This window comes from Nerophis lumbriciformis, linkage group LG33, assembly GCF_033978685.3.
Source record: "Nerophis lumbriciformis linkage group LG33, RoL_Nlum_v2.1, whole genome shotgun sequence".
Lineage (NCBI taxonomy): Eukaryota > Metazoa > Chordata > Actinopteri > Syngnathiformes > Syngnathidae > Nerophis > Nerophis lumbriciformis.
Window position 1 is genome coordinate 3,456,826 of NC_084580.2, and position 14,857 is coordinate 3,471,682.

General features: G+C 40.7%; 1 protein-coding gene across 2 annotated transcripts in view; it reads right to left on the reverse strand.

Moving 5' to 3' along the window:
• gpat2 (glycerol-3-phosphate acyltransferase 2, mitochondrial) overlaps positions 1 to 14,857 on the reverse strand; it is a 280,683-nt gene that overhangs the window by 112,180 nt on the left and 153,646 nt on the right. The gene's annotated exons all lie outside the window — the stretch shown is intronic.

Here is a 14,857-nt window from a genome sequence, read left to right on the forward strand (position 1 = left end):
ATATTTATTCATTGCACACAGACTGATGCATTCAAATGTTTATTTCATTTAATTTTGATGATTTGAAGTGGCAACAAATGAAAATCCAAAATTCCGTGTGTCACAAAATTAGAATATTACTTAAGGCTAATACAAAAAAGGGATTTTTAGAAATGTTGGCCAACTGAAAAGTATGAAAATGAAAAATATGAGCATGTACAATACTCAATACTTGGTTGGAGCTCCTTTTGCCTCAATTACTGCGTTAATGCGACGTGGCATGGAGTCGATGAGTTTCTGGCACTGCTCAGGTGTTATGAGAGCCCAGGTTGCTCTGATAGTGGCCTTCAACTCTTCTGCGTTTTTGGGTCTGGCATTCTGCATCTTCCTTTTCACAATACCCCACAGATTTTCTATGGAGCTAAGGTCAGGGGAGTTGGCGGGCCAATTTAGAACAGAAATACCATGGTCCGTAAACCAGGCACGGGTAGATTTTGCGCTGTGTGCAGGCGCCAAGTCCTGTTGGAACTTGAAATCTCCATCTCCATAGAGCAGGTCAGCAGCAGGAAGCATGAAGTGCTCTAAAACTTGCTGGTAGACGGCTGCGTTGACCCTGGATCTCAGGAAACAGAGTGGACCGACACCAGCAGATGACATGGCACCCCAAACCATCACTGATGGTGGAAACTTTACACTAGACTTCAGGCAACGTGGATCCTGTGCCTCTCCTGTCTTCCTCCAGACTCTGGGACCTCGATTTCCAAAGGAAATGCAAAATTTGCATGGTTGGGTGATGGTTTGGGGTGCCATGTCATCTGCTGGTGTCGGTCCACTCTGTTTCCTGAGATCCAGGGTCAACGCAGCCGTCTACCAGCAAGTTTTAGAGCACTTCATGCTTCCTGCTGCTGACCTACTCTATGGAGATGGAGATTTCAAGTTCCAACAGGACTTGGCGCCTGCACACAGCGCAAAATCTACCCGTGCCTGGTTTACGGACCATGGTATTTCTGTTCTAAATTGGCCCGCCAACTCCCCTGACCTTAGCCCCATAGAAAATCTGTGGGGTATTGTGAAAAGGAAGATGCAGAATGCCAGACCCAAAAACGCAGAAGAGTTGAAGGCCACTATCAGAGCAACCTGGGCTCTCATAACACCTGAGCAGTGCCAGAAACTCATCGACTCCATGCCACGCCGCATTAACGCAGTAATTGAGGCAAAAGGAGCTCCAACCAAGTATTGAGTATTGTACATGCTCATATTTTTCATTTTCATACTTTTCAGTTGGCCAACATTTCTAAAAATCCCTTTTTTGTATTAGCCTTAAGTAATATTCTAATTTTGTGACACACGGAATTTTGGATTTTCATTTGTTGCCACTTCAAATCATCAAAATTAAATGAAATAAACATTTGAATGCATCAGTCTGTGTGCAATGAATAAATATAATGTACAAGTTACACCTTTTGAATGCAATTACTGAAATAAATCAAGTTTTTCAAAATATTCTAATTTACTGGCTTTTACCTGTATATATATACCCTATTAGCCACAACACAACCAGGCTTATATTTAATATGCCACAAATTAATCCCGCATAACAAACACCTCCCCCCTCCCGTCCATACAACCCGCCAATACAACTCAAACACCTGCACAACACACTCAATCCCACAGCCCAAAGTACCGTTCACCTCCCCAAAGTTCATACAGCACATATATTTCCCCAAAGTCCCCAAAGTTACGTACGTGACATGCACATAGCGGCACGTACGTTCGGGCAAGCGATCAAATGTTTGGAAGCCACAGCTGCGTACTCACGGTACCGCGTCTGCGTATCCAACTCAAAGTCCTCCTGGTAAGAGTCTCTGTTGTCCCAGTTCTCCACAGGCCAATGGTAAAGCGAGACTGTCATCTTTCGGGAATGTAAACAATGAAACACCGGGTGTGTTTGTGTTGCTGCAGCCGGCCTCAATACACCGCTTCCCACCTACAGCTTTCTTCTTTGCTGTCTCAATTGTTCATTGAACAAATTGCAAAAGATTCACCAACACAGATGTCCAAAATACTGTGGAATTTTGCGATGAAAACAGACGACTTAATAGCTGGCCACCATGCTGTCCCAAAATGTCCTCTACAACCCGTGACGTCATGCGCAGGCGTTATCATACCGAAACGTTTTCAGCAGGATATTTTGGCGCAACATTTAAAATTGCACTTTAGTAAGCTAACCCGGCCGTATTGGCATGTGTTGCAATGTTAAGATTTCATCATTGATATATAAACTATCAGACTGCGCGGTCGGCAGTAGTGGGTTTCATTCAGTAGGCCTTTAAGTTGCTGTTTTTCAACTAGTGTGCCGTGGGAAATTATGCAGATTCACCTAACTGGTCCATAAACATTTTTTTGCAAATCAATAATTATAATCTGCAAATAATGTGCCGTTGTCGAGTGACTGTGCTGTGTAGAGCTCGGCAGAGTAACCATGTAATACTCTTCCATATCAGTAGGTAAATGTCCGAACGTGTCGGGTGAGACGAGGATGGTTTGTCGTGACCCCAATATGCAGAGCACAGCGGGAGACAGTGTGAAGGTAAAAGGTATGTAACGAAAAATGAACAAAAGGCAAGTCCCGCTAGGAAAAGGCACTGAAGCATAGGGATGGCTATGCAAAACGAAAGTAAAACTGAACTGGCTGCAAAGTAAACAAAAACAGAGCAGAAATTAGTGATGGAAAAAAAAAGGCAAACATTTTGATGCCTTTTTGAAATTATTGCGCCGCATATTCTTAAAATGAGTAAAACACGTAAATATTAAATGTACCAAATGTGCTCATTAATATATTACATATATGCTTACAGTGTGTATATAAAACCCTAATAGAGGTGTTTTTATGTTTTTTAGGGGCTTTATAGGCAGAATTGAACAGTTCTTATAGGCTTCATTGTAAACTGACTTTTGATTGCATTTTTTTTTTATATTTAGAATGCATTAACAATGTATTTAAAAAAACATCCATCATCATGTCTCTCGTGATTGTGAACGATAGGCAAAATTCCAAAAAAAGTGCAGTTCCCCTGAAGAGATCATATGATGACAGAGAATATTGTGTTCCGCCACATATATTCTGGGATCATAAACATAACTGTATACTTTTTATGATAAAAAATAATACAGATTAAAATGACAAAATGTCCGTCTGCTCTTAATCACAGGACACTTCCAAATACGTCATCTCCTTATAATCCTCTTAGCGGTCACACCCATCAGTTAGACAAGTCTTATTAAGTTCAATGGAAGAATTTACATTGATGTTTTTGTTTCTCACTTTGTTGATCCCACTCAGACCCCATTACTTAGCTAATTGAAACCCAAGATTTCCCCACAGGGAGATGCTCCATTTCTTCTGGCTCAAGTTCTCACATTCATTATCAGCTCCAGTGGGAGCAAAGTCACTGATAAGAGGTTGGCGGGTATCAGTGATGCTTTGTAGGAGCAGGGTTGATGGAGGGGATGTGGTAGCAAAGCACCAAGAAAAGGGTATAAAACTGCAAATTATACAGTGAGAGAATAAGAAAAAGGCTCTAATGGGGTTATATAAACCACTCAGGGAAGGAAAACACGTCCATGTGGACACAGCTATAGACTGCAGGACAAAATGTAAAACTGTGTAAACCTGCGAACAAAGAGGTTCGTGCAGCAGCCCTTCAAACAATATGCATGTCAATCTATCAGATGGTAGCGGAAATGTAGACACATTGTCAACTTTAGATGACGGATTCCGCCACATAATGTGCTAAATTACCCTCACCTCAGCAGACTGTTTTATTGTGACTTTTGAAATATTGTATTGCAGACCTGCCAACCTTGAAGACATTTTATGAAAACCGTATTTTCCGGACTTAAAATCTTTTTTTTTCTTTCTCAAAACTCGACAGTGCGTCTTATAACCCGATGCGCCTAATGTAAGGAATACGTTTGGTCAGTGACGTGCAGTCACTAGAGGCAGGTGAGGCGGGGCCTCACCTGCCATCATGGAAAGAAAAAAAATGTAAACATTTTTTTTTTTTAATTAAATTGTTATATGTATTCAGTGATTATACTATAAAGTTATTTTCCATTTAACTTCACCAGTTTTAGATTATTTTTATTTAAAATCGCTGAATTTTCACATTTGCCGTTCAAATACTGAGAAGAGACGGTGCGGTGATCAGCAGCCAGTTGAGGCACGTCACTGCGTTGTGCCTCAACATGGATTGCGGACTCGGCTAACTGCTGGCCTGCTGTGCAGTGAGACCGTATTGCTATATGAACTATATTATACATTTCCATAGTTTAGTTAGCTGAGGTATATAATGTACAGTGTATTTTGTCAACAACTGTATGTGTGTAACGTATTTCTTGTGCTGAGCGATCATAAAACGGTTGCAAAAGACGCACTGGCTGAGGCTCGCAGTAATCCCGCCTCCTGCACCCCCGCCGTAGAATGCAACCCCTGACGGGAGTGTTATATCAACTAAAGCCCACACTTAAACTTTCCACGTGCAAGATTGAATCTATTTAAAAAAGTTATTTCATAAGAAGCCAAAAAGTGCAAAAACAATAATGTTCGTGTTGGAGGAGTTGTGAATGACTGCAGGGCCACAACATTAGGTACACCTGCAGACTGCAGGTGTACCTAATTCACAACTCCTCCAACACGAACATTATTGTTTTTGCACTTTTTGGCTTCTTATTAAATAACTTTTGTAACCTATTTTTATGGGCTTTCCTCTTTGTGATGTTAAGTTCCTGTTATGCGCTGTTATACAGTATATGCCTTGAGCTCTTATTTTGAAGGCGCTAAGAGCGGAAGTGATGACACGTTGGAGTGGAGCGGAGGTTTTTGAAAGAAGGTAAATAAAGTGGTCCTCGTGTAAACTGGAGCCTCCGTGTTTGTTATTTTGTAGTTTCATACAGTATAGGCGACATTTATAAACCCTCGGTTACACTTTTTTAAATAGATTCAATCTTGCACGTGGAAAGTTGAAGTGAGGGCTTTAGTTGATATAACACTCCCGTCAGGAGTGCATTAATCCAGCACAACAGCGGCGCATGGACTTCATTTATAAGTAAAGGTAAGACCATAATAACGTTTTTTTTATTAAATGTGCTTTTTTGTGTGCTACAGTTTGTATGTGTAAAGTTAAAGTTAAGTTAAAGTACCAATGATTGTCACACACACACTAGGTGTAATGAAATGTGTCCTCTGCATTTGACCCATCCCCTTGATCACCCCCTGGGAGGTGAGGGGAGCAGTGGGCAGCAGTGGCGCCGCGCCCGGGAATAATTTTTGGTGATTTAACCCCCAATTCCAACCCTTGATGCTGAGTGCCAAGCAGGGAAGAATGCTGGTATGAGCTTTTAAACATAACCCGTTAACTGCTGCCAATCAAATGGTGAATAAGATACTCTTTAGGGTTCATATGTTTGTAAATCTGACTGTGATGAAGTCAGTGCCTCACCAGCCATCAACCTCACCGCACGTCACTGAGTTTGGTTGAGCTTACCCACCTCAAACCTATTTTATTTGGTACATGGTGTAATGATAAGTGTGACCAGTAGATGGCAGTCAAACATAAGAGATAAGTGAAGCTGTACTATGATGGGTCTCGAGTAAAGAACACCAACATTATAATTTGGTGCGCCTTATGGTCCGGAAAATACGGTAGTGCCCCTCCTTCACCCCTCATACTGAAGGATGCCCAGACCACTTGAAATTTTTTCAAATATGTTATGTAAAAACACGTTACACAGTAAAGAGAGATTTTTGTGTTATCATTAGTATTATGCTTGTTGCTCCCCCTTTTCCCAAAAATGTTTCTTTTGGTTTAAATCCATCCATTTTCTACCGCTTGTCCCTTTTTGGGTGGCGGGGGGTGCTGGAGCCTATCTCAGCTGCATTCGGGCATAAGGTGGACAAGTCGCCACCTCATCACAGGGCCAATCTTTTGGTTTAAATATTACAAATAAATATTAAATAGACCCACAAAATACTTTCTTGACAGAAAAATGCTTATATTGTTCTGGCTTCTTAAAGGGGAACTGTACTTTAAAAAAAAAAATATTCCCATCACCCACAACCCTTATTTGAGACAAATACACACATGCTTTTCCCGTTTCTTTGTGTTTTAGATAATAAAAAACTGCACGTAAGAGGCAGCTAACAATGCAGTTAACGATGTAGTCCACCCATGAAGCCTTCTAAAAATTGTCCAAAACCTCCAACACCATTTTATATACATGCTGTAAGTATGTGCGTCATGTGGTAAAAAGCACATTCATGATAACATGTAATATTTACAGTACTTTGGCCATTGTACTGAAACTTCTTTCCTGAGTGCATATATTTCACAGAGCATAGCAACGTTAGCGTTTGTTACTAAGCGCTAAACGTTTCAAATAAGAATATAAAATAGTGACATAATGTCTGCTCTCACTGGGATGTTTATGGTGGGTCGCAAACAATGTTATTAACAGCTCAAACTAGCTAGTAGCTAAAAACTGGCTATTTATTAGTGGTTGGACAGAAGTGTGAGCAAGGTGACATGTTACAACACTAGAAAAGTAGTTCCTTGGTGTTAGCTCTTACAATACCAATATTGCTATAGCTTGGTTAATATGCAGATCACGACATGTAAATGGAACAAAGTTGGCGGTTTTTGGATGTTATTTTAGAGGGCCTTAGAGGATGAGTGGCTACATCCTATTTTTTAATCTATATCATTGAAATATTCAAATCACTTGTCTGTTCAGTTTAAATATCACATTTAACGTCACAAAATTCCAAAAAAATAAAAAGGCATTTATATATATATATATATATATATATATATATATATATATATATATATATATATATATATATATATATATATATATATATATATATATATAGTCCCGTGGGAAGATCGCCTGGAAGAAGCCTTCGAGAGGAAGCTCTCCAAGTATGCAGGACTGGTCAGCGACTGTCAGCAGGCTGGTTGGAGAGCAAGGTGTTCCCCTGTGGAGGTTGGATGCAGAGGATTTGCAGCCCGTTCCTTGGTCAGAGCCTTCAGCAGTTTGGGCATCGATGGAGAGAGAAAGAGGAGAGCCATCCGCAGTACCACCGAAGCGGCGGAAAGGGCCTCGAAATGGTTGTGGCTCAAAAGAGGAGATCCTTGGAGTCATGGTAGCTAGCGAGCCGTCTGGACACAAGCCGGGGGATTTGATCACCCCCGGTTGGGTCGCTTGGAGGAGGGCGTATGACCAGTTGAGAGACCCGAAACGCCCGGTGAATCCAAGAGGTCACTGAGGATGTGTCCAGTCTAAGCATCAGTAGATGTATGTACACAACATATATATATATATATATATATATATATATATATATATATATATATATATATTTTTTTTTTTTTACAATTTCATAGGTACCAATTTGGCACCGGCACTAGTATCGGTTAAAATGTAAATGATACCCATCCCTAGCAACAAATGCTTGAAAATGATGACAATTCAGAATCTGTCATGTCTGTGTGATCATGTTTTTGTTTTGGTCATGTTCGTTTTGGGTTTTGGACTTTTTGTGCACTTTTGTTTTGTCACCATAGCAACCATTAGTTTTCACCTGTCACGTCACGCACCTGTTTCACGTTTTGAGTCACGCACCTGCTTTCACTAATCATGTCCATAGTATTTAAGTTCATTCTTTTCAGTTTGTCGTTCTGACGACATCTCCACATTTATGCTTCTGTACACTCTTCATCCTCTACGATCCTGCTTCATGTCCCATGCCAAAGTAAGTGTTTGTTCCATGTTTATAGTCTTTTTGTTTTTCATAGTTTGTTCTCCGCCATTGTGCGCGCCTTTTGTTTACTTCCTTGTTTTGTAGTTATAGTGTTAAATAAAAATGTACTTACATTCCCGTCTCGCCCGAGCCAACTTTCCGTTGCATTCCGGAAAAGCAAACACCCAAGATCAACATGACAGAATCTTGCATGTAGGATTAACGAGCCGTTGTAATGATGGTTTAACATTACCGGAATTGTGTATGAATTATTTATTTATGCCTTAATTCTGCAAATGTACATTCACTGTTGTGTTTTGCTGCTGGATTTGCAGTGATAATGATCAATATTGTGTCATTAATGAATATTACAGTATATTCATATTGTTTAAATTAGGGCTGTCAAAGTTAATGCGACAATAGAGAGTTAACACAAAACTATTATGTAATCACATATAAAAGCAACATTTTACGCTCAATTAACGTGGGTATGTTCTGTGTGAACCTCGGCCCATCCTGTAGCGTTGGAAACTGCAGCTACGTTGACGTTCAGCCCCAAGCGGGAAGAAATAGCAAGCAGATTTCGACAAAGAATTAATCGGTAAGCCAAGTTCTAAAATGTATCAAACAAAATGGTAAATGGTCTGTATTTATATAGCGCTTTACTATACCTTGATGCTCTAAGCGCTTTACATTATACGTCACATTCACCCATTCACACACACATTCACACCCTAATGGCGAAAGCTGCGCCATGCAAGGCGCTAACCTCAACCCATTAGGAGCAAAGGTGAAGTGTCTTGCCCAAGGACACAGCGGCAGTGACTAGGATAGCAGAAGCTGGAATCAAACCTGGAACCACTCAAGTTACTGGCACGCCTGCTCTACCATCTGCGCCACGTCACATTTGCATAACATAATGTCCAGTCTCATGTTGATAGTATTAAAAACTTGAAACTTGTCTAACATTGAAAAGTAGAAATATCACAGGTTACATTAACAAACGTTTTTGTCAATCAAAGCATGATCGTAATAATCCCCATTCTGCGTTATTATTTGCTGAATTGTTATCTAGACCTACTCAGTGGCCTAGTGGTTAGAGTGTCCGCCCTGAGATCAGAAGGTTGTGAGTTCAAACCCCGGCCGAGTCATACCAAAGACTATAAAAATGGGACCCATTACCTCCCTGCTTGGCACACAGCATTAATGGTTGGAATTAGGGGTTAAATCACCAAAAGTGATTCCCGGGTCCGGCCACCGCTGCTGCCCACTGCTCCCCTCACCTCCCAGGGGGTGAACAAGGGTGATGGGTCATTGGTACTTTAACGTAAACACGGAAGTGATGCGCCATCCCTTTGAATGCAAGCGCATTTTGTGTTGAGCTCTTTGCAAAAAATATTTAAACAAAACATTTGCATAAAGCAAACAAATATTACATTGGACTACAAAGTTACAACGCTCCAAGGGGATGATCTTCACTCAGGTGCACATATATCTACACTTATAGACATTCATAGAGCAACACAAATGATTGGAGAACAGGAAAGTATGGAACTGAAAACTTTTAGCGGCATAGATTACAATAGTCTGGAATTAAATAAAGATTTAGATCCAGATACAATTTTTTTCTTTCACACCAGGTGTGGGGAGGCGCGGCCGGCGGACCGACGGCGCCCGCTTCAAGATGGTGGAAGTTTGTATGCTAACTACAACAATGTGAAGCATTTTTTGGAACAATTCAACAAGCCCTTCAAAGTTATTGCTATCTCAGAAACATGGATGGATGCTAAAAAAGGAATGGATTTTGACCTGGAAGGATATGAACTAAATTATATCAACAGAACCAACAAGAACGGAGGGGGAGTAGCTGTGTACGTGATGAAGAACCTAAACAAAAGTGGTAAAAAATATGTCACTAGCTATTGATAATATCTTAGAATGTATAACCATTGAAATATGTCATGGAAAAAGCAAAGACGTACTGATCAGTTGTATACAGTATATAGATCACCGAAGTCAAACAATGATACATTTGACAACTGGATTCGGGCAACTTTTACTGAAATCAATGAAAAAATAACTTTCTTATGTGGAGACTTCAACATTGACCTCTTGAACCCTAACACACAAAAGCCCATAGATAACTTTATTGACACAATGTATAGCCTGAGTTATATACTGTATCATAAAATCACAAGGCCAAGCATAATCTCAGGACACAGTGCCACACTTATTGATACAATTTTTACTAATGATTTTAATAATAATATGGCCTGCTAATATCCAACATCAGTGATCATCTGCCAGTTTTCATAATCTATGACAGAAACTACAAGAGTAACATTGATGACAAAAATATATTTTGAATAATATGTACAGAACAAAGTATGACAGCTTTCAAAAATGAGAAAAAACGTTGGGACAATGTCTTCAGTGAAAATTATGTTGATGATGCATATGGTATTTTCTTTATTACCTTCGAGATGCTTTATGACAAACAAGGTCAATTGAAACAACTTGGTAAGAAATAAAATAAAAATAATCAACCATGGATGACAAGAGGACTGAAAAATGCTTGCAAAAAGAAGAATACATTATATAGAACATTTATAACACAAACATCTACAGAGGTAGAAAACAAGTACAAAATATATAAGAACAAGCTAACTGGCAAACTACAAACACAGAGGAAAGAGTATTACAGTCAATTATTGGACCGGAACAAAAACAATATGAGAGCAACATGGGCAATCCTAAATAACAATATTAAAAATGGTTCTAAAAAAGGACTATCCTAAATACTTCTCAGATGGAAATGTAAAAAATGACAATATGAACGAAGTAGTTGAAAGCTTCAATAAGTATCTTGTGAACATTGGACCAAATCTGGAGGAAAAGATTTCAGATCCCGAGTCAGTTGAGGACTTGAATGACACCATAGATAGAAACCCCAACTCTATTTTACCTCGAAGGAGTGACAAATGAGGAAATAACCAATATTGTGAAAAAAAGGTATATCCAAGACCTCAACTGATTGTAACGGAATTGACATGGAAACTATAAAAAAGGTTATAGGAGAGATTTCAGAACCTTTAACATATATCAGCAACCTAACATTTCAAACAGGCAAATTCCCTGATAAAATGAAAATGGCAAAAGTCGTACCAATTTATAAGACTGGTGACGAACACTAGTTTACAAACTACAGACCTGTTTCTTTACTTCCACAATTTTGAAAAACTTTAACAACAGATTAGACACATTCATAATTAAAAACCAAACACTCACAACCAATATGGATACAGAGCCAACATATCAACATCAATGGCATTAATCAAAATAACGGAAGAGATCACCAATGCAACAAATAGCAAAAAAAGTGCTGCTGCAGTGTTTTTGGATTTAACAAAAGCATTTGAAATAATTATTCACGGCATCTTAATAAACAAATTAGAAAGGTATGGAATCAGAGGGTTGGTCTTGAACTGGGTTAAAAGCTACTTAACCAACAGGAAACAATACGTGAAGATAGGCGAACACACTTCTACAGAGCTGAAAATATTTTGTGGCGTACTTCAGGGATCAATACTCGGACCAAAATTGTTCAATCATTATATAAACGACATTTGTAAAGTTACAAAGAACTTAAAGTTAGTATCATTTGCAGTTGAAACAACTGCGTTTTGTTCAGGAGAGAACACACAAAAGCTAATACAAATAATAACAGAAGAAATTAACAAAGATGGTTTGATGCCGTCAAGCTGAAGAAAGAGTCCTATCGGGTTCTTTTGGCTCATAGGACTCCGGAGGCAGCGGACAGGTACCGACAGGTACCGACAGGTATTGGTGTGTGGCTTTAACGAGCGCGGAGGGAAAAACTCGGACATGGGAGGAGTTCGGGGAAGCCATGGAAAACGACTTCCGGACGGCTTCGAAGCGATTCTGGACGACCATCCGCCGCCTCAGGAAGGGGAAGCAGTGCACTGTCAACACCGTGTATGGTGAGGATGTTGTTCTGCTGACCTCGACTGCGGATGTTGTGGATCGGTGGACCTCCTTAATCCCACCAACACGTCTTCCTATGAAGAAGCAATCCTGGGGAATCTGTGGTGGGCTCTCCTATTACTGGGGCTGAGGTCGCTGAGGTAGTTAAAAAGCTCCTCGGTGGCAAGGCCCTGGGGGCGGATGAGATCAGCCCGGAGTTCCTTAAGGCTCTGGATGCTGTGGGGCTGTCCTGGTTGACAAGACTCTGCAACATTGCGTGGACATCGGGGGCGGTACCTCTGGATTGGCAGACCGGGGTGGTGGTTCCTCTCTTTAAGAAGGGGAATCGGAGGGTGTGTTCCAACTATCGTGGGATCACACTCCTCAGCCTTCCCGGTAAGGTCTATTCAGGTGTACTGGAGAGGAGGCTACGCCGGATAGTCGAACCTCGGATTCAGGAAGAACAGTGCGGTTTTCGTCCTGGTCGTGGAACTGTGGATCAGCTCTATACTCTCGGCAGGGTCCTTGAGGGTGCATGGGAGTTTACCCAAACAGTCTACATTTGCTTTGTGGACTTGGAGAGGCATTCGACCGTGTCCCTTGGGAAGTCCTGTGGGGAGTGCTCAGAGAGTATGGGGTATCGGACTGTCTGATTGTGGCGGTCCGCTTCGTGTACAATCAGTGCCAGAGCTTGGTCCGCATTGCCGGCAGTAAGTCGGACACATTTCCAGTGAGGGTTGGACTCCGCCAGGGCTGCCCTTTGTCACCGATTCTGTTCATAACTTTTATGGACAGAATTTCTAGGCGCAGTCAGGGCGTTGAGGGGATCCGGTTTGGTGGCTGCAGGATTAGATCTCTGCTCTTTGCAGATGATGTGGTCCTGATGGCTTCATCTGGCCAGGATCATCAGCTCTCACTGGATCGGTTCGCAGCAGAGTGTGAAGCGACTGGGATGAGAATCAGCACCTCCAAGTCTGAGTCCATGGTTCTCGCCCGGGAAAGGGTGGAGTGCCATCTCCAGGTTGGGGAGGAGATCTTGCCCCAAGTGGAGGAGTTTAAGTACTTAGGAGTCTTGTTCACGAGTGGGGGAAGAGTGGATCGTGAGTTTGACAGGCAGATCGGTGCGGCGTCTTCAGTAATGCGGACGCTGTATCGATCCGTTGTGGTGAAGAAGGAGCTGAGTCGGAAGGCAAAGCTCTCAATTTACCGGTCGATCTATGTTCCCATCCTCACCTATGGTCATGAGCTTTAGGTTATAGTAAACTATAATCTACTACCCAAGAATATACAACAATTCTTCTCATCAACATTTGTATGCTTATACAACACTTAAAACCTTTAGCGTATCCGTATGGAATTAAATTATGGAATTAATTAACCAAAGTAATCAAACAAAGCACCTATATGATTCAGTTTAAGATACTGTTCAAACTACAAGTGTTCACAAAGTACACAGAAGAACAATTATGATGAACATCTTGAACCTTTTTTTTTTTTCCATCCATCCATTTTCTACCGCTTATTCCCTTCGGGGTCGCGGGGGGCGCTGGAGCCTATCTCAGCTACAATCGGGCGGAAGGCGATGTACACCCTGGACAAGTCGCCACCTCATCGCAGGGCCAACACAGATAGACAGACAACATTCACACTCACATTCACACACTAGGGCCAATTTTAGTGTTGCCAATCAACCTATCCCCAGGTGCATGTCTTTGGAGGTGGGCGGAAGCCGGAGTACCCGGAGGGAACCCACGCAGTCACGGGGAGAACATGCAAACTCCATAAAGATTATTTACGTATTAAATATTTGTTTACTTACTCTGGTATATTATTTATTTATGTACTGTTCTGTTTCAAAGAACAAGGAAGTGGGATAAAATTGCTATGGTATGAAATAGGGTAGGATCAAATAAGATCAGCTTTTTCCTACTCCTTTTCGGACGTGCTGTAATGAAACAACTGGAAATACGTGGTGCATTACATTGTATCGCATACATGTTTAAAATAAACTGAAAGTGAACTGAACTGAATAGTAATAAAAAGGTTAAAATGATCTGTCTGAGGTACACTTATTACAGATTAAAACGATTGACTATGAGTTAACTGCGAAACAAATGTAATTAATCCCGATAACATATTTAATAGTTTAACAGCCCCAATTTGGAATATTGTAATTACTACTATTTTTAACAGCAATGTAACATTTCGTAGAAATAAAAAGGCATTTTTGTATGTTTTGATTTAAAAAAAGACTATTGGGCCAGGCTGGGAGTGATGATTAGTATATTGACTTTGATTCCTTTTAGAAATAGTTTTCAAAATAGGTCTTGAAAAAAGGGACCATCTTATAGTCATGTTCATCTTATATATATTCTTGTCAATACTAGCTATTGTAAGTGCTAAACCTTAGTTATAATGCAAACACTTTTTTTAAGAAATAAATGAATCTATATCTAAACAATGTTGAGGGACTTATATAATGTATGTTATGTTTCAAATAGACAATGATCTAGCAATAGAAAACAATCTGGTGATCCATTGCATTATTTAAACGCAGCCCAGAGGCTTCTTCAACAATACAGCAGGGACCAGGGGATTGTGCCGAGTATGTGGAGAACACCATTGGGACATCAACGCGATGGACTTTTATCTGTCTGCTAGTAAACCTAGCAGACAGACGGCGTGGCGAAGTTGGGAGAGTGGCCGTGCCAGCAATCTGAGGGTCACTGGTTCAATCCCCACCTTCTACCATCCTAGTCACATCCGTTGTGTCCTTGAGCAAGACACTTCACCCTTGCTCCTGATGGGTCCTGGTTAGCGCCTTGCATGGCAGCTCCCGCCATCAGTGTGTGAATGTGTGTGTGAATGGGTGAATGTGGAAATAGTGTCAAAGCGCTTTGAGTTCCTTAAAAAAAAAAAGGTAGAAAAGCACTATACAAGTACAACCCATTTACCATTTACCATTTAAACCTAACCTTTTGAAAACAAAGCTTAATACTATAGGCACACAACTATTCGTTAGAAGTGTCAACTGTCAGTTCCGCTGCTTTAAAATCACATAAAGAAAATCAATCAGCGCATCAGTAGCTG